The sequence below is a fragment of the Tupaia chinensis genome, unplaced genomic scaffold (assembly GCF_000334495.1).
Source record: "Tupaia chinensis unplaced genomic scaffold, TupChi_1.0 Scaffold000515_1, whole genome shotgun sequence".
In the NCBI taxonomy this organism is placed as follows: Eukaryota; Metazoa; Chordata; class Mammalia; order Scandentia; family Tupaiidae; genus Tupaia; species Tupaia belangeri.
Window position 1 is genome coordinate 3,425,698 of NW_006160028.1, and position 20,068 is coordinate 3,445,765.

Below are 20,068 nucleotides of genomic sequence, written 5' to 3' on the forward strand. Positions count from 1 at the left end.
ATAATCCATTGTTCTACAAAGACCTGCAAGGTCTCCGTTTCCTAAATAATGATGCACTGTGTTCAGAATTAAGCTTCTTATCTAAGTTTACATAGCCAAAAATGCCCGAAGCAGGGTCTCACCCTAGACTTTCAGTTCTCTTTTCTTTGAGTAAGCCATACTGCATGAAGAAACCTTGCAAATCTAGAGGCACAAGTCGATACATCTGATCAAAACTAAGGCAATGTGAATCTTCCTGGTCCTGTAAGTTCCACATGCAAAAGGATGAAGGAGTAGTAATACACAAAATTATTGGATCAAATGAGATCAGGTCACAAGTTAGAAAATAGTGAAGTAAGAACTTGTCTCGCATCTCGACTACACATAGAAGTATGCAATTATGCTTGGTAAGTTCAAAAATTCTACAGAAATGTTAGTGGTTGCTAATATTGTAATTCCTAGTTTAGCAGTTTCTTATGTCAGGGCACTTATCTTATTCATTTACTTATGAATGAATTGGCCAGCAGTTGACAGTGTCTTGAAAAGTTGGCATTCTGATATCAAATGACTGGATAAATGAATAGAAATGATGGAATCTTGGAGGGATAAATGTAAATGACTGCATTTCTGCTAGAACATTAATTGTGTAATTATAGAATGGGTCAGATTCTGCCAAATAAGATAAAGGCTAAGAGACACAAAATGCAAAATTTCCCTAACATGAAAAATTAATAATACCCCACCTACATCTTCAATGAAATTAATTCATATTACAAAGGCGAAAACAAACTGGCTTCAAGATATATTCTTTAAACATTTTATCAAGGAACAAAATTATATATGTATATGTTATGTTTAGAGAAGAAATTAAAATTTTTAATAAAACAGTAACTACTCAGGCAAGAATTATATAAAGTATGATAAAATAAAGTCATTAATCAGAACTCTTTTTCTTAATTCCAAAATTTCATTCTTTAGTTTGTCTGAAAACTTTATACTTTCTGGAAACTAGTAGTATCCTGGGTGCTAGGTAGCACTGAATGTGGAAGGGAACATGCATTATATTTACAATTTGCGCCTACATTCAGTTCCATCAAAATAATAAAGAGGTCAAACAAGGTGCAAGGCAGCAACATCTCAATTTTAAAGGAGCAGGAGAAAAACTAAAAACTGCACATGGGGCCAACAGGTGGCATAGCGGTTATGTTGTTGGACTCCCACATGGCTGCCTGTGATTCAAGTCCTAGACCCAGTGACTTGAAAATCAAATAGGACCCCACACCACAGATCCTGGGAGGAGAATAGAGTAGAAGGGATTTCAGTGTGATTGTCCTGTTGAGGGGTGATTTTTCACTCTTCCTCTCTATATCTTTGTCTCTGTCTCTCTGGCAGGCACACATGCTCCAAGGCAAAAACCTCTAACAAAACAAACAAAAACTACACACACGAGCCAGCTAGTGGATTGGTGATAAAGGTTGCTGGATTCCTACATGGCCGGCCACAGCTGGCTGGAGTTCCAGACTCAGTGGCTTGAAATCATGCTGTGTATATGAGTGTGTGTGTGTGTGTGTATGTGTGTGTGTGTGTGTGTGTGTGTGTGTATATGCCCAAAATCCAGAGAGGAGAATGAAAGAGAAGGGATTGCAGCATGGGCATCCTTCTCTCTCCTGTGAGTACAGGCACCCTATGGCAAAAACTTAAAAACAAAATAAAAGAAACAAACAAACAAAAATATCAAAACAACTAATAACTGCAATCCATCCTAGGGATCACAAACTAGATAGTGGTTAAGAAAAGGTGGGCACTAAGAGTGCATACCTCCGGTGAGAGTCAGGTACAGGCTGTGTGTTTTGAGGGGGAGGCCAAGGCCATTTCAAGTGTGAAGACCAGGCATGCTCTTGCCCTGCCATGCACAGGGCATTGCCACACAACAAGGAACTACCTTACCCTTAATGCCAATGTTATCAGCTGAGAAACAACAGATTATACCTTAATCAATGTCATGCCTTGTCTAGTTCTGAATCCTTGTTAATATTTTTATATTTATCATGTGAAAAGCAGATCTTTGGTCACAAAGATCACCGACACAGAACACACAAGATATTGACAACAGTCTCAAAAATTATTTAAGTATTTTATTGTTTCACATAACTAGGCATTGAGTCTCTCTTACATACACAGACATATCTACCCTACCGCAATGGCTAAAGACCAAAGACCATACTAAGGAAAATAGTAAGGGCAAGTATAATTTTTAAAGATAGTTTTAAAAACAAAATCAGGGACCAGCAGATGGCGGAATGGTTACATCACTGGACTTCCACATGGCCGACCATGGTTCAAGTCCCAGATCTAGCAGCTTCAAATATGTGTGTGTGTGTGCCCAAAATCCTGAGAGAGGAATAGAGGAGAGAGAATTGTGATGTGGCTATCCCCCCTGTAGGAGGGGTGATTTCTTGCTTTCTGTCTGTCTCTCTATCTCTCCAGAGAATGCATGTACTGTATAGCAAAACTGTCTCTTAAAAAAATGAAATAAATGCTAATTTACTCATCAGGCCTCAGTCATCCCCAGAGTCTCATTAGCAAGGAGATTTGCAAATGTGTACAATGATAAAACTAACAGCCAGAGAAATACATGGGATCGATGATCTCGTTTTCCCTCCAATATTTTATCGATTTCACTGAGTAAAGGAAAATGTTAGAATACGCAAGATGTGAACTTTGTAGTTGGTTTAATAAAAGCAGAGGTCTTTTGATAGTCAAAAAAAAAAAAGTAGGTCAATCTGAAACACCATGTGTGATTTTGTTTGTTCATTCACTCAAACAAGGCTGTGGGACACCGTCTAGGTTTTATGCACTCAACAACATGCAAAGGGAGCCTGTGAGAAACACATCTTCACGGAGCTTGATCTCTAAAAGGGATGTCAAGGCATACAGATAAATAGCTTTAAGACAAATGTGAAGAGGAAACCTTCCAGTAAAGGTATAAAATAAAAGGCTAAGAATTCAGAAAGGAGACAATCATTTTTAGCTTGACAGTTTGAAACGGCACACAAACAAGATGGCGCCTAGTACCAAAATGTCCTCGCCCTGCCCTCACCGCAGCTCTGTCCAAGCTCAGCATGTGGCAATGACATGCAGGCTCTAACACGGCACGTGTGATACCAGGCTACCTCGAATGGTATACATTCCAATCCGGTTTCATTGTAATAGCACACTAGATCATTTGTCCTCATTACAGGCTTCAACAAATCCTTCTGAAGACACGAACGACAGTAGTTTGCATTTTCCTGCTTACTAGAGTTTCTCTTATTGTGTCAGAAAATGGTATCGGAGCAGTGTGTTCTGAAAATATGCATAATATATATCTCGTGTATATGTATCAAATATAATCACCACCCTATCTGCTGTAGTTTACATAGTAATGTGCTTGATACTTAATATGACAAAATGGGATGGAGAAAAGAGCAGCAAAAACTTGTTTGAAACAGTTTATCTTTAATTTATTGGGTACAAGGAGACTTTGAAGGCAAAAAAAAAAAAATAAAATAAAATAAAGCCTCCTATGGAAACATTTCATTTACCTAACAGCTTGAAATTTTTACTGTGGATTAGCTTTTATGTGTCACTACCCTCACCCCCTTTTCAGCTTATATATTGCAATTAAAGGAAATAGAAAGCCTTATCGCCAGGGACACTGAGGCCTTTCATCATACGCAAGATGCCTGCACGTGAAGCGACGGGGGCATCTGCGTACACGGATGCCTGCATAGGTCCATGTTACATAGATGTGGCCTCCAGGAACCTTCATCCCACCCCACGGCTCGTGTGTATACCCCCTCCCTTTTGTTTCTTCTTTCCCATCTTTTTTCCCTGGGGACTTGCACTGTCTCTGTTCTATTTGACGACACTTTGTCAATTAGATGCATTCTGTTCAGTTCAGAAGTTCATTAAATTCAGATAACAAACCATTCTTGCAAGCTCACTGATGTTTATTAATGTAACATGCGACATGGGTAACACAGCAGGGGAGTTGAGCTTTTCTTTGCATCGCTCAGACACCTAGACTAAAGCAGTGCATCTGCAATTCACGAGGGGCTTTATAAGATTATTTACATATTTAACGATTTCTTGAATGTCACGGGCCTTTGAGAAATTCAAGAATGTATGCGTTGCACAAAGACACATCAGGTCTAGGTAAGTGCTGATTCACACACACATAAATAGCTTTCATTTCTGTGCCTGCATTGTGGGGTATAAAGATGGGGGGCAGAGAAGAGGTATAAGAAGCTCTTTATGTAATTAAGCTATGGGCATTTCATAAGATGTTTAGGATTATTAACAGTTACAATCATACCACGCTTCAAATTTAAATAGTAAGTAGAACTTTCAAAGTTTCTCTCTATTCATTATCTCATTAATCTGAGCTTTTCTGCTGTGCTTTTTTGAAGAAAAAAAAGCAAATGAAATAAACACTAATTAATCTATCAGAACTCAGTCACCCACATAGCCTCAGAAGAAAGTATTTTCAAATTGGACAATAAAAACAGTGAAACTCAAAGAAGTACATGGGACCTCTGATCCCCTCTCTCTCTCAAATCTTAAAAACTGTTGCTGCTGATCCCATTAGGATAAACAAAAGCCCAATGAAGCCCTGCCACTTTAGGAAAAATGAGACTAACAAGTTTAATTCAAGATATATTGCTTAAATGCCACCTGCTGAGAGCTCTCAGGTTCAATGAGATGAACCCATCCCTTTTAGAAAGCTTATAGTTTAGAAAGAAAAAAATAAGCACCATATCATGAAAACATTGACGTTATTTAAATATTTTTATTGTTTCACATAAGGAGAGGGTGCAGACAACAATTTTTTCTCCTGTTTTCTTTATTCTCTCTTTCTGGCACACTAATAGCAGGTAATGAAACAGCATGTGTATGGAAGTGCCTTGCAGTAATGGTCAAATGTCATTTACTTAAGAGTTAAAAAAAATAATTAAGCACTCACAGACCATCAGACTATTTTTTAATCCAGACAAAAGTGTTGTCTAATATGTGAAAGAAGGAGCATTCTCTAAAAAAAATCAGCTGCCCTCAAGTTAGTTTTTTTTAATCTATTTCGAGACGTGCTATAGATTGGGGAGAGTGCATCAAAGCAAATACAGCTGGTCAAAATCTATCTTTGTCAAGACAATGAGAGCATGTCACAGACCAAGAGGAAATATTTTCAAAAGACACATCTGATCTACTCTTATCCAAAATAAAAAAAGAACTCTTAAAATATAATGATGAAAAAGAACGACCCATTTAAAAATTGACAAAAGACCTGAATAGACATCTACCAATGAGATTGTCAGTAAGTGTATGAAAAAATACACAATGTTATATGTCATTAGGGAACTATAAGTTAAAACAATGATGTACAACCACGAGCCTGATAAAATGGCTAAAATCCCAAATCACTGATGTCCAAATGCTATCTGGATGTTAAAACAACAGGAACTTTAATTCACTACGGGTGGGAAGGCCAAATGGTACAGACAATTTGGAAGATAGTTTGGCTGTTTCTTACAAAATTAAACCCTTTGGGAACCAGCAGTTAGCATAATGGCTATGTCGCTGGACTCCCACATAGTCGACCGCGGTTCGTGTCCCGGCCCCGGTGGCTTAAAAGTCATGCCAGGCGCGTGTGCATGCATGCCCAAGATCCTGAGAGGAGAATGGAGGAGAAGGGATTGCAGCATGACGATCCCCCCGGCGGATGATTTCTCGCTTTCTGTCTCTATGTCTCTCTCTGTCTGTCTGGTGAGCGCACGCGCCCTATAGCGAAAACCTCTCCAAGAAAAAAAAAATTAAAAGAAAAAAAGTTAAACCCTTTATCATCTGATCACCCAATATCATCCCTTAGTGTTTCCCTAAATAAGTTGAAAATTTACGTCCACACAAAACCTGCACTTAGTATTTCTAGCATCTTTATTCATAATTGCCAAAACCTGGAAGCATCAAAGATGTCCTTCAACAGGTCAATAGATACATAAACTGTGATATATCCATACAATGGGATACTATTCAATGTTTAAAAGAAAGGAGCTATCAAGCTATAGAGGAATGTTAAATGTCTATTATTCAATTAAAAAGCCAATTCTACCTATGTGAATTTTGAAGAAAACAAAACTATGGAGACAGTATAAATTTCAGGGGTTGCCAGAAGTTAGAGGGAAAGAAGAATAAAGAAAGACCACAGGGGATATTTAGGGCAAGGAAGGCATTCCATATGATAACATAATAGTGGAAAACATCATTCTATATTTGCCAAAACCCACAGCATGGACACCACCAAGTGTAAACTAATGCAAACCACAGACTTTGGGTAATAACGATGTGCCAATCAATGCATGTTCATCACTTGCAACAAATGTGCCACTTCGACAGAGGACAGTGATAGTGGGGGATGCTGTGTATTCATGGGAGCAGGAGGTAAATGGGAGTTCTTCTGTACTTTCTATTCAGTTTGTTATGAATCCAAAGTTGCTCTTAAGAACAAAGTTTATTTAAGGTACAGTGGTTAAGCTCTGCATGGAGGGAGCTGGATCCTAAAAGACCAGCCATGGCTTATATCTCAGTTCAGCAGCTTAAAAAAGCATATGGAGCACCTTTGCATGCATGCTCAACACCCTGACAGGTAGAAGCAATGGAGGAAAGGGGACTGTGGCATGGCCAGGCTCCAGGACATTTTCTTTCCCGTGCTCTCTCCCCCCCTCCTTCTCTCTCTCTGGCCTGCGCACATGCTCTCTCACATTAAAATGGATAAAGTTTACTTAATACAAACACACACACCCCCTTTGGAAATACACTTCATGCTGAAAAGGACAGAAAGTCTTTTAACATGTAGTACTGGAGTCTAGAATAGTTGAAAGAGAGTTTTAAGACAGAAACAATAGATTTGCTATTTGTTCTGATTTTAACAACCCCTCCAACAATCAATTCCCACACCTATAAGATGTAATCAAATACCTACCTAAAAGGAGCTGTGAGCATGAGAATGAAATAATGGGCATGCAAATACTCTACACACATCAAAACATGCACACATTATTGAATGGTTATGCTTTCAGGTGGGTTGAAATGGCTTTTCCTGGCATTTGATAGAAAGTGGATGAAGATTTGGAAGATCTACTGCTGAGTGAAGCAAGTCAGGCTATGAAACAGACACTGTAGGTCTCCACTTACCATATACTGACTATCTACACTCTATGGTAGAGACTGAAAGGCTGAAGGACATAAAAGTGTTGTTATGGACACTGGGGCTAAAGTAGAAGGAGAGTAGGAAAGGGGAAGAGTGCAGGAAGGGAAATTTGGGAAAAAATGGAAAAGTAAAACATTTATGGGACACACACATGATTTGTCGCCCATTGATGGATGTCGTGTATAGTAATTTCAACTCGCCTGGCATGTGGCATATATCCTATTGGGTAAAATCTCTTTATAATCTAAGTGATGTATAACAACTGAATGTATAAATAATAATAATAAAATAATTCTCTCTGAAGATACTAGATTTGCTGTTTGCACATGCAAAAATGGAACATCACGATGCTACATTCACTGTAGGGAACTAGAATTGGGATAAAGGGTGACAATTCTGTAACTGGCAGCCTGAGAAGCATTTCACACTTCATGAGGATTGGTGCAGAAGGAAGTGAAGAATGCAAAACAAAATGCATGCAGACAAATGTACACATACATGAGTCACGTCATGTCCACATTTCCACTGTCGGTACACTTTTAAAGGGCCAACCAATTTAGTCCAGAATAAGCTCATTCCTTTTATGTGTAAAGTGAAAACCATTTGACTAAGGGATGAGGAATAAGGAGAAAATGCATTGAGATAATAAAGATAAAAGACAGATGCCAAATAGACTACAAAAGATTTTCTAAGTTTAAAATTGGTGTGTGTGTGTGTGTGTGTGTGTGTGTGTATGTATGTGTAATACGATTCAAAAATGGAACCTATAATATAAAATGAAATCAAGTAAATTAGTCAGATATGTATATGTGCAATGAGTTCTATATCGAGAAGCTTGATGGTGAGAATGCTTACACTGCTATAAAATGGAGCAAATATTTGTTACCATCCATGAGAGTTAGGAGTGAGAGTGACAGCACTTCTGTGTGCTGGTGCGGTCTCCCTCCAACCTACTACTGTCTGCTTGCCTGTCAGACTCTTATTTAGTATGCATCTAACTTTGGAAAACAATTGAGAAAACATTTGTTGAATAAAATGAATGCCCAAAGAATATATTAAATTCCACTCCAGATTCCTTTGTTAGCAACATGTGACCTAATTTTCAAAAGACACATCTGATCTACTCTTATCCAAAATAAAAAAAGAACTCTTAAAACATAATGATGAAAAAGAATGACCCATTTAAAAATTGACAAAAGACCTGAATAGACATCTACCAATGAGATTGTCAGTAAGTGTATGAAAAAATACACAATGTTATATGTCATTAGGGAACTATAAGTTAAAACAATGATGTACAACCACGAGCCTGATAAAATGGCTAAAATCCCAAATCACTGATGTCCAAATGCTATCTGGATGTTAAAACAACAGGAACTTTAATTCACTACGGGTGGGAAGGCCAAATGGTACAGACAATTTGGAAGATAGTTTGGCTGTTTCTTACAAAATTAAACCCTTTGGGAACCAGCAGTTAGCATAATGGCTATGTCGCTGGACTCCCACATAGTCGACCGCGGTTCGTGTCCCGGCCCCGGTGGCTTAAAAGTCATGCCAGGCGCGTGTGCATGCATGCCCAAGATCCTGAGAGGAGAATGGAGGAGAAGGGATTGCAGCATGACGATCCCCCCGGCGGATGATTTCTCGCTTTCTGTCTCTATGTCTCTCTCTGTCTGTCTGGTGAGCGCACGCGCCCTATAGCGAAAACCTCTCCAAGAAAAAAAAAATTAAAAGAAAAAAAGTTAAACCCTTTATCATCTGATCACCCAATATCATCCCTTAGTGTTTCCCTAAATAAGTTGAAAATTTACGTCCACACAAAACCTGCACTTAGTATTTCTAGCATCTTTATTCATAATTGCCAAAACCTGGAAGCATCAAAGATGTCCTTCAACAGGTCAATAGATACATAAACTGTGATATATCCATACAATGGGATACTATTCAATGTTTAAAAGAAAGGAGCTATCAAGCTATAGAGGAATGTTAAATGTCTATTATTCAATTAAAAAGCCAATTCTACCTATGTGAATTTTGAAGAAAACAAAACTATGGAGACAGTATAAATTTCAGGGGTTGCCAGAAGTTAGAGGGAAAGAAGAATAAAGAAAGACCACAGGGGATATTTAGGGCAAGGAAGGCATTCCATATGATAACATAATAGTGGAAAACATCATTCTATATTTGCCAAAACCCACAGCATGGACACCACCAAGTGTAAACTAATGCAAACCACAGACTTTGGGTAATAACGATGTGCCAATCAATGCATGTTCATCACTTGCAACAAATGTGCCACTTCGACAGAGGACAGTGATAGTGGGGGATGCTGTGTATTCATGGGAGCAGGAGGTAAATGGGAGTTCTTCTGTACTTTCTATTCAGTTTGTTATGAATCCAAAGTTGCTCTTAAGAACAAAGTTTATTTAAGGTACAGTGGTTAAGCTCTGCATGGAGGGAGCTGGATCCTAAAAGACCAGCCATGGCTTATATCTCAGTTCAGCAGCTTAAAAAAGCATATGGAGCACCTTTGCATGCATGCTCAACACCCTGACAGGTAGAAGCAATGGAGGAAAGGGGACTGTGGCATGGCCAGGCTCCAGGACATTTTCTTTCCCGTGCTCTCTCCCCCCCTCCTTCTCTCTCTCTGGCCTGCGCACATGCTCTCTCACATTAAAATGGATAAAGTTTACTTAATACAAACACACACACCCCCTTTGGAAATACACTTCATGCTGAAAAGGACAGAAAGTCTTTTAACATGTAGTACTGGAGTCTAGAATAGTTGAAAGAGAGTTTTAAGACAGAAACAATAGATTTGCTATTTGTTCTGATTTTAACAACCCCTCCAACAATCAATTCCCACACCTATAAGATGTAATCAAATACCTACCTAAAAGGAGCTGTGAGCATGAGAATGAAATAATGGGCATGCAAATACTCTACACACATCAAAACATGCACACATTATTGAATGGTTATGCTTTCAGGTGGGTTGAAATGGCTTTTCCTGGCATTTGATAGAAAGTGGATGAAGATTTGGAAGATCTACTGCTGAGTGAAGCAAGTCAGGCTATGAAACAGACACTGTAGGTCTCCACTTACCATATACTGACTATCTACACTCTATGGTAGAGACTGAAAGGCTGAAGGACATAAAAGTGTTGTTATGGACACTGGGGCTAAAGTAGAAGGAGAGTAGGAAAGGGGAAGAGTGCAGGAAGGGAAATTTGGGAAAAAATGGAAAAGTAAAACATTTATGGGACACACACATGATTTGTCGCCCATTGATGGATGTCGTGTATAGTAATTTCAACTCGCCTGGCATGTGGCATATATCCTATTGGGTAAAATCTCTTTATAATCTAAGTGATGTATAACAACTGAATGTATAAATAATAATAATAAAATAATTCTCTCTGAAGATACTAGATTTGCTGTTTGCACATGCAAAAATGGAACATCACGATGCTACATTCACTGTAGGGAACTAGAATTGGGATAAAGGGTGACAATTCTGTAACTGGCAGCCTGAGAAGCATTTCACACTTCATGAGGATTGGTGCAGAAGGAAGTGAAGAATGCAAAACAAAATGCATGCAGACAAATGTACACATACATGAGTCACGTCATGTCCACATTTCCATTGTCGGTACACTTTTAAAGGGCCAACCAATTTAGTCCAGAATAAGCTCATTCCTTTTATGTGTAAAGTGAAAACCATTTGACTAAGGGATGAGGAATAAGGAGAAAATGCATTGAGATAATAAAGATAAAAGACAGATGCCAAATAGACTACAAAAGATTTTCTAAGTTTAAAATTGGTGTGTGTGTGTGTGTGTGTGTGTGTGTGTATGTATGTGTAATACGATTCAAAAATGGAACCTATAATATAAAATGAAATCAAGTAAATTAGTCAGATATGTATATGTGCAATGAGTTCTATATCGAGAAGCTTGATGGTGAGAATGCTTACACTGCTATAAAATGGAGCAAATATTTGTTACCATCCATGAGAGTTAGGAGTGAGAGTGACAGCACTTCTGTGTGCTGGTGCGGTCTCCCTCCAACCTACTACTGTCTGCTTGCCTGTCAGACTCTTATTTAGTATGCATCTAACTTTGGAAAACAATTGAGAAAACATTTGTTGAATAAAATGAATGCCCAAAGAATATATTAAATTCCACTCCAGATTCCTTTGTTAGCAACATGTGACCTACAGACGACCATATATGATAACTTGATGTTTACACCAAAAAGATTCTGATGCAAAGATTAGTATTCTGTCTTATAGACTGAAAATAGGTTCTAAAGGAAGTCATGACATATAAACACTCCCCTGCTAGAAAGCAACTGATTCTGGGTCTTCTGTCTTCAATAATATGTAATCTGTTGTGTCATATTCCAATCACCTGCGCTCAGTAACCATTAAGTCTCCGGGAGACACATAAATATAACATACATAACAAATCTAATGCTGGAAAAAAAGTATTCCTAATATCTGTTGTGTTATCTTATACCATAACGAATGCACGAAGACACACTACTATTTGTTAACACTCATTAAGCATCTAGACTATATTTGGAAACATGAGGTTGACATGCAGGATAGATAGCCAGTTCTGTGGTCACTAAGAGCACCTTGCATTTCCTGAAAGAACATTAAAAATCTCCAAGTATGCCATCATTATTTCACTAAATCTAGTCTTACAACCCTTCAACCTACGTGTTGTGTAGAAATTGGGCCCTGGAGAATCATCAAGTAACTCTTTTGGCTCAACGGAAAACATAATCAGCCTAAAACACCAGGGCAACAGGCCAGCAATGAAGCCAGCAGATAGGACCAGATTGTCACTTCTAGAGCACAATCAGTACTTGAAACGACTCTTTATCCAGTGAAAGCTAGGTTTCTCAGTGTTGGAGAGCAGTGGGCAAATGCTCTCCAAATCAATATCGAAGAAGATGAATATGGGTATGTTCCTTGATTTGATTATTGTAACTCTATATTCATGCCTTAAAAAATCATATTGTAGCCCACAAAGATATATATATACCAGAAGTCACAATTAGAATTAAAAATTATTTTTTTGAAATATAAAGTCAAAACCACATATGTATAGTATATCTATATCTTTTATCTTAGTATCCCCAGATAATTTTTAATATTCATGAATCCAAAGAGAGATAATATGCATTTTTTTAAAAAAACAGATAGTTGTGCAAATGCCTGGGAGAAGCAGCCAAGAGGTCTCTCGTGATATAAGACCGAGTCAGTGGAGAGAAGGGCAGGAAAGGGATGTTGGTGATTTTGCACTGATTGGTCCTATTAGCTTGTTAAACTAGCAGCATGTATTGCCTTAAGTAGAAAAAACCCTGAGAAATATAGACCACTTAGCCATATGTTTAAATGACAAGAACGATAGTTACTCCTTTATCATCATTGCCATTGTACTGATTAAAAAACAAACATATCAGATAAAGCTAAGACAGTCCAGGATTTCAAAACTCAACAGGAATAGGAAGAGTGCAGGAAGGGAAATTTGGGAAAAAATGGAAAAGTAAAACATTTATGGGACACACACATGATTTGTCGCCCATTGATGGATGTCGTGTATAGTAATTTCAACTCGCCTGGCATGTGGCATATATCCTATTGGGTAAAATCTCTTTATAATCTAAGTGATGTATAACAACTGAATGTATAAATAATAATAATAAAATAATTCTCTCTGAAGATACTAGATTTGCTGTTTGCACATGCAAAAATGGAACATCACGATGCTACATTCACTGTAGGGAACTAGAATTGGGATAAAGGGTGACAATTCTGTAACTGGCAGCCTGAGAAGCATTTCACACTTCATGAGGATTGGTGCAGAAGGAAGTGAAGAATGCAAAACAAAATGCATGCAGACAAATGTACACATACATGAGTCACGTCATGTCCACATTTCCATTGTCGGTACACTTTTAAAGGGCCAACCAATTTAGTCCAGAATAAGCTCATTCCTTTTATGTGTAAAGTGAAAACCATTTGACTAAGGGATGAGGAATAAGGAGAAAATGCATTGAGATAATAAAGATAAAAGACAGATGCCAAATAGACTACAAAAGATTTTCTAAGTTTAAAATTGGTGTGTGTGTGTGTGTGTGTGTGTGTGTATGTATGTGTAATACGATTCAAAAATGGAACCTATAATATAAAATGAAATCAAGTAAATTAGTCAGATATGTATATGTGCAATGAGTTCTATATCGAGAAGCTTGATGGTGAGAATGCTTACACTGCTATAAAATGGAGCAAATATTTGTTACCATCCATGAGAGTTAGGAGTGAGAGTGACAGCACTTCTGTGTGCTGGTGCGGTCTCCCTCCAACCTACTACTGTCTGCTTGCCTGTCAGACTCTTATTTAGTATGCATCTAACTTTGGAAAACAATTGAGAAAACATTTGTTGAATAAAATGAATGCCCAAAGAATATATTAAATTCCACTCCAGATTCCTTTGTTAGCAACATGTGACCTACAGACGACCATATATGATAACTTGATGTTTACACCAAAAAGATTCTGATGCAAAGATTAGTATTCTGTCTTATAGACTGAAAATAGGTTCTAAAGGAAGTCATGACATATAAACACTCCCCTGCTAGAAAGCAACTGATTCTGGGTCTTCTGTCTTCAATAATATGTAATCTGTTGTGTCATATTCCAATCACCTGCGCTCAGTAACCATTAAGTCTCCGGGAGACACATAAATATAACATACATAACAAATCTAATGCTGGAAAAAAAGTATTCCTAATATCTGTTGTGTTATCTTATACCATAACGAATGCACGAAGACACACTACTATTTGTTAACACTCATTAAGCATCTAGACTATATTTGGAAACATGAGGTTGACATGCAGGATAGATAGCCAGTTCTGTGGTCACTAAGAGCACCTTGCATTTCCTGAAAGAACATTAAAAATCTCCAAGTATGCCATCATTATTTCACTAAATCTAGTCTTACAACCCTTCAACCTACGTGTTGTGTAGAAATTGGGCCCTGGAGGATCATCAAGTAACTCTTTTGGCTCAACGGAAAACATAATCAGCCTAAAACACCAGGGCAACAGGCCAGCAATGAAGCCAGCAGATAGGACCAGATTGTCACTTCTAGAGCACAATCAGTACTTGAAACGACTCTTTATCCAGTGAAAGCTAGGTTTCTCAGTGTTGGAGAGCAGTGGGCAAATGCTCTCCAAATCAATATCGAAGAAGATGAATATGGGTATGTTCCTTGATTTGATTATTGTAACTCTATATTCATGCCTTAAAAAATCATATTGTAGCCCACAAAGATATATATATACCAGAAGTCACAATTAGAATTAAAAATTATTTTTTTGAAATATAAAGTCAAAACCACATATGTATAGTATATCTATATCTTTTATCTTAGTATCCCCAGATAATTTTTAATATTCATGAATCCAAAGAGAGATAATATGCATTTTTTTAAAAAAACAGATAGTTGTGCAAATGCCTGGGAGAAGCAGCCAAGAGGTCTCTCGTGATATAAGACCGAGTCAGTGGAGAGAAGGGCAGGAAAGGGATGTTGGTGATTTTGCACTGATTGGTCCTATTAGCTTGTTAAACTAGCAGCATGTATTGCCTTAAGTAGAAAAAACCCTGAGAAATATAGACCACTTAGCCATATGTTTAAATGACAAGAACGATAGTTACTCCTTTATCATCATTGCCATTGTACTGATTAAAAAACAAACATATCAGATAAAGCTAAGACAGTCCAGGATTTCAAAACTCAACAGGAATATTAAGATTGCACACATCAAGGGACCAGCAGTTAGCGTAATGGCTATGTCGCTGGACTCCCATGTAGTCGATCGCAGTTCGAGTCCTGGACCCGGTGGCTTAAACTCACGCCGGGCACCTGTGCATGCGTGCCCAAGATCCCGAGAGGAGAATGGAGGAGAAGGGATTGCGGCCTGGCCATCCCCCCTGAGTGATTTCTCGCTTTCTATTTCTCTCTGTCTGGCGTGTGCATGCGCCCTATAGCAAAAACCTCTTCAAAAAAAAAAAAAGAAAAAAGAAAAAAAAAAGATTGCACTCATCGAAGCTGTTTCGTGATATATGTTTTATGTGCCACATTTTAGCTTATGTAAGGGAAAGTCCAATAATATGCTATAGACTTGCAAAGGAGGACATCATGATCTCCATCCAGAGGAATCCATGAGAGTGTCATCGAAGTGGTGTTTTTGAGCTTAGCTAACATGCTAACAGATTTTTCTTTCTACAGGCATTTTCTTTGGAGGGACAATCTCATTTAAAGCAGCAGTAGTAATGTAATGGTTTGTAATGGTGTACCTGGGGCCAGTTCTTCATTTGGACTGGGTCAATTGTGAAGAGTATGAAGCACTATTGGTTTGAGAAAAGACTAGAAAGGTACAAAAATGACCATGGATATCAGGCTCTGAGATATATACCTGATCCTTTAGTCAGGGGAAGCTGGTCAAAGGTAAATGACAAAAACAAATTAAGAGCATTGGAAAAAAAGCGAAAACAAAAACAAAACCTACACCAGCGATAGAGCCAAATTTATACCAGCCTATGAGCAATGATTTACAATATTGAGGAAAAGCAAGTAGGCAAAGAACATAAGGGCAAACACTCTGAAATTACAGTTATAATGAGAGTGACACCATTCTTTGCCTTCTTATATTGTTTCTTATATAGATAAAGTAAAATAACTAGGATAAATGTGTTTTCGCTTTGGGACATACAGAACTTGGCAACTCTTGGGAACTTACATTTCAATACAGTATTAAGGCAACTGTGCATACCAGAGTGGAAGCAGGAGAAAATACCTGAATTCAGATTATGAAATCCTCAGACAACGTAAGACCACCAAACAATTCCGTAATTAATAAAATACCTGAGGAACTGCAAAATATTCAATGGAACTAAGCCAATGTGGATTCTCTGTGGAAAGACCTGTGAGAAAGTAGGAGTCAGGTATTATCTTCTAAGGAGTAACAGAATCTTCCTTTCAAGATATATTGAATGAGTTGTTAACGAGCAGCAGGATCATGCAGCAGAAAGAGCAAGCGATATTGGAAAGCTTGAGCTTGAACTCTCATCTCACAATGGCCTAGCCCTGGGATCCTGAGCAGGCACCTTCTCTAGTCCTGTTTCATGATCTATTATTTCACTGAGTCCTGGTGAGCCTCCTGTGGCAGTTCAGGTGAACGCACAATGCCAGTGTTCGGTATCATCCAATACTACATTCCTCAGTGGGGAGCTTCCACAGAACCTTCACTTCAGACATGGGAAATGAGTGGGATCTGCTCAAGACTAACCAGTGAAAAAGTCACTTATGAGCAAGGGTTCCAGAATCCCTCCAGATTTAACCAGCAGACACGGTTCACTTATCAGCACTACAAGGAGGACAACACGTGATGTCATTTGCTATAATTTGGCAAAAACAGAAGCTTAGTTGCAAGGCCTTGGCAGGTGAGCAAAAAGGTTGTTGCTGGTTTTTTTCCAACATTTTGTTTTTAAATGTAATTGTTTGTTTGCTTTTTTTGAGTCTACACAATCTGTTCTTTGATTTGGGATCTCAAACAGCTTGCTGCGGCTGCACTGCTTTGAAGATCAACTTTAAAAAATGAAACCAACTTGCTGTCACAGACTGAGCTTTAAGGCAGCCAATATTTGCAGGCATAGCAAGCGGAAGGAGGCGCTCAGGTTTGTCTTCAGGGCCATCACTCATAGGCTCGGTAGTGCCTTGGTACTCCTAGGATGTGCTTCTGCAAAATCAAAGCATGTTCTATATGTGAGATTTTTCACTGCTTCACAAGGAAGTATCAAAGTCACCATTAAAAGCACCATAGGGTAGGTTCTGACTGAAAAGTTCAAAACAATGCCAGGATTATCTAATTTAAATGAATTTGTAGATGGCCCAATTCTAATCCCTAGGAGATATCTTCCCCTCTTTGAAAAGAATTTTCTAGCGATACTAGAATTTTAAGACTAGAAACCACCTAAATGACAATCAATTCAAACCACAGAATCTGCTTTATTGGATGATTGAATCTCCGCTCTAACGTTCCAGCCTCTCCAGAGACGACAACCTCGTTTCTTTCCAAAAAAAAAAAAGGGAGCTTCTTTAGACAGCTTTGCTGGTTTCCTGTCATTGAGCTGTTCTATCCATCTTACACGTGTATTCCTCCCATCATGGTTACACTGCTACATTTATTAAGTAAGCTCTCTACTGCATCTGCCAATTTTATTATACTCATTTTGTAAGACCCCACTGTACACTTCCTTTTTCCCTTGAAGTCTACCAGGATAATTCTACCCTTGCTGGTGTCCCTTACCTCATCATGAACCCAACAGCACATACTGACCAAATGGGGCTCTTTTCTAGATGCTACTAGGAATAAGACCTTTGCTTCTGGGCACCACATTATGTAGTTGGTGGAGAAACAGGCATGGACCAATGTTCAGGTGATAAGAATATGGAAAAAAGTCAGTTAAGGCTAATGAAATGCCACATCAAATCCATCAATGCAAAATGACACACCTGCTTAAGAAAAGTTCATTTTACATTTTCTGTTGACTTTCCAATTATATGTAGGCTTTCACCTGATTAACAACTTGGAACATGTTATTTAACACACACACACACTTCCATATAAATGATGCAATTTGCACAATTTCTCCTTTTATAGGATGCTGGTATCAACCCATGAAACTACTGGGCTGAATGATGCCATTGGAGCATTCTCCAAGTATGATTAGGATTGTTTCCTCCCTGCTATGTGGAGCCGAGTTGGAGCAATAGTCCTAATTCTTGACTCCCGGAGGGCACAGCAGGTTGAGTGGTCTGCAATTTATTTGTGAAGGGATCCTTATACTCACACATGCAGAATCTGCAATCTTCAACTACTTATCTAGGAAGAGACTGGCTAAGCTATTGAGGACCTCACAGACACTCAGCAGGACTGAGAAATATTGATGAACTTCATCATTTTGCTGAGTGCAGTGTGAAAGTATGCAGTTATTTAGAGAAAATTGTGGAAAATTGCTCCATTTGGTATTGTCATTGATTGTAGAGAATTGTGAAGTGTATGTATGCACACACACACACACACACACACACACATACACACAACTCAGAGAGAGCACGTTTAATCAGCTGCATTTTAAGAGTTTTGTTGATTTTCACCCTAAAGTATGTGGGAATCTTGAAGTAAAATGTGATAAAATTAGTAAGATGTACCAGTTTTAAAGGCACTCCAACGGGCAGATTTCATCTCCAGAACTGTATGTCTTCCTACTCAGGTTTACTCGTGTTATTTCCTCTACTGGAGTGCCCTTTCCAATGCACCTTCGCCTGAGGTCACTGATCACCCACGCTCTATTGGCAAGACCCAGTCAACACCATTTTCCTTTAGAACCTCCTCACCTCCTAAAAGACATCATTCCTTTCGTGGCACTTAATACATTCTCTTTCTGTATTAGTACAAACCAAGTGGAGTTATCTTTGCATAAGCCATAGTTCCTTTCCTAGTTCCAGGCAATGATGAGGTCCTCAAGAAAGCTTAATGTTTATTTCTAAAGCATAAAACAGGGATCATAGACATTTCATAAAATACACAGTGAAATCCCTTCATTGAGACTGAACTGTGGGAGGACGGGATGCTGGCCCAGTTCTCCTTCACTCCATTTTGCCACCAAGCAATGGCAATGGTGCAAAATCACAAACTGCCCTTTAGTTAATAAGCCTAAGGACAAGATATGATGGTACAACTAATGAAAGGTTGCTTAGTTTTACATCTGAGACTCATGAGCAGCGGCTATCGAATATACTGATCAAAGAACTCTTTTCTTAACAAATGAGAAAACAAGCAAGGTCAAAAAACAAAGAACTAAAAGCTTAAAAGGAAAATAAATTTACTTCAGAAATCTAGTGACCAAGGGCTATGTGACCTTGATTGGATACACTGGGGCAGGTGTGTTAGAAATGCCTAAGAATGCACACGTAAAAGCACAACTCATTTAGATAAAAAAAAAAAATTAAAAAATTCTCCAGCCTTCCTATTATCTTTTACCACTTCACCATCAGTCTTATGCTCCAAGTTAGGCCATCTTATATAGATAAATAACTTCAGTACAAGAGATTTTTTTTTTCATAATTTACCTGTTTGTAACTTGTGAATTCATTCTCATAAAAACAGTGCTGAAATTGGATGCTAGGTTTACAGGCTAATACAATAATTCTCTTAAGTCCATGATTAAGTTAACCACAGCTTCTGAAACAAAACTAGAAGTGATATGACAAGTTCAAGGGTAAGAAAAGAAGCAATGATACTAAGAATAACAACTACAACCTACATGGCCAGGAGCTCCCTAAAATCTGTACCTGTGCTCATCTAATCTTTACAGCAGCCCAATGAGAAAAGTCCGATTATAACCACTTTCATAGATGACATCTAGAGGGATCAGGAGAGGGACTCAAGGTCCAGAACTAATAAATGGAGCAACAAGATGGGAATCCTGGCAGGCTGATTTCAGAGCGCATCTCTTGTTCTTTGTGCATTATTACTTCTTGCTAAGAGACATGTATTGAAAATGCCAACTTCCTTCTCAAGACCACTTTTGTTAGGCCAGGACTGGCAGTAAACTCAGTCCCTTCCTCTAGCTGTTAGAAGGGCAGAGAAGATAGATTTCCAAACCACTATGGTAGGTTTCCATGACTCAAGAAAAATACATAAATAAAGCAAGCAAGCAAACAAGCAAGCGGCTAAGGAGAAAAGGGAGGGTCTTTTGTA

General features: G+C 38.4%; 1 protein-coding gene across 8 annotated transcripts in view; it reads right to left on the reverse strand.

The window, feature by feature from the left end:
* Positions 1–20,068, reverse strand: part of LPP (LIM domain containing preferred translocation partner in lipoma) — a 791,955-nt gene that overhangs the window by 238,999 nt on the left and 532,888 nt on the right. The window lies entirely within an intron of this gene.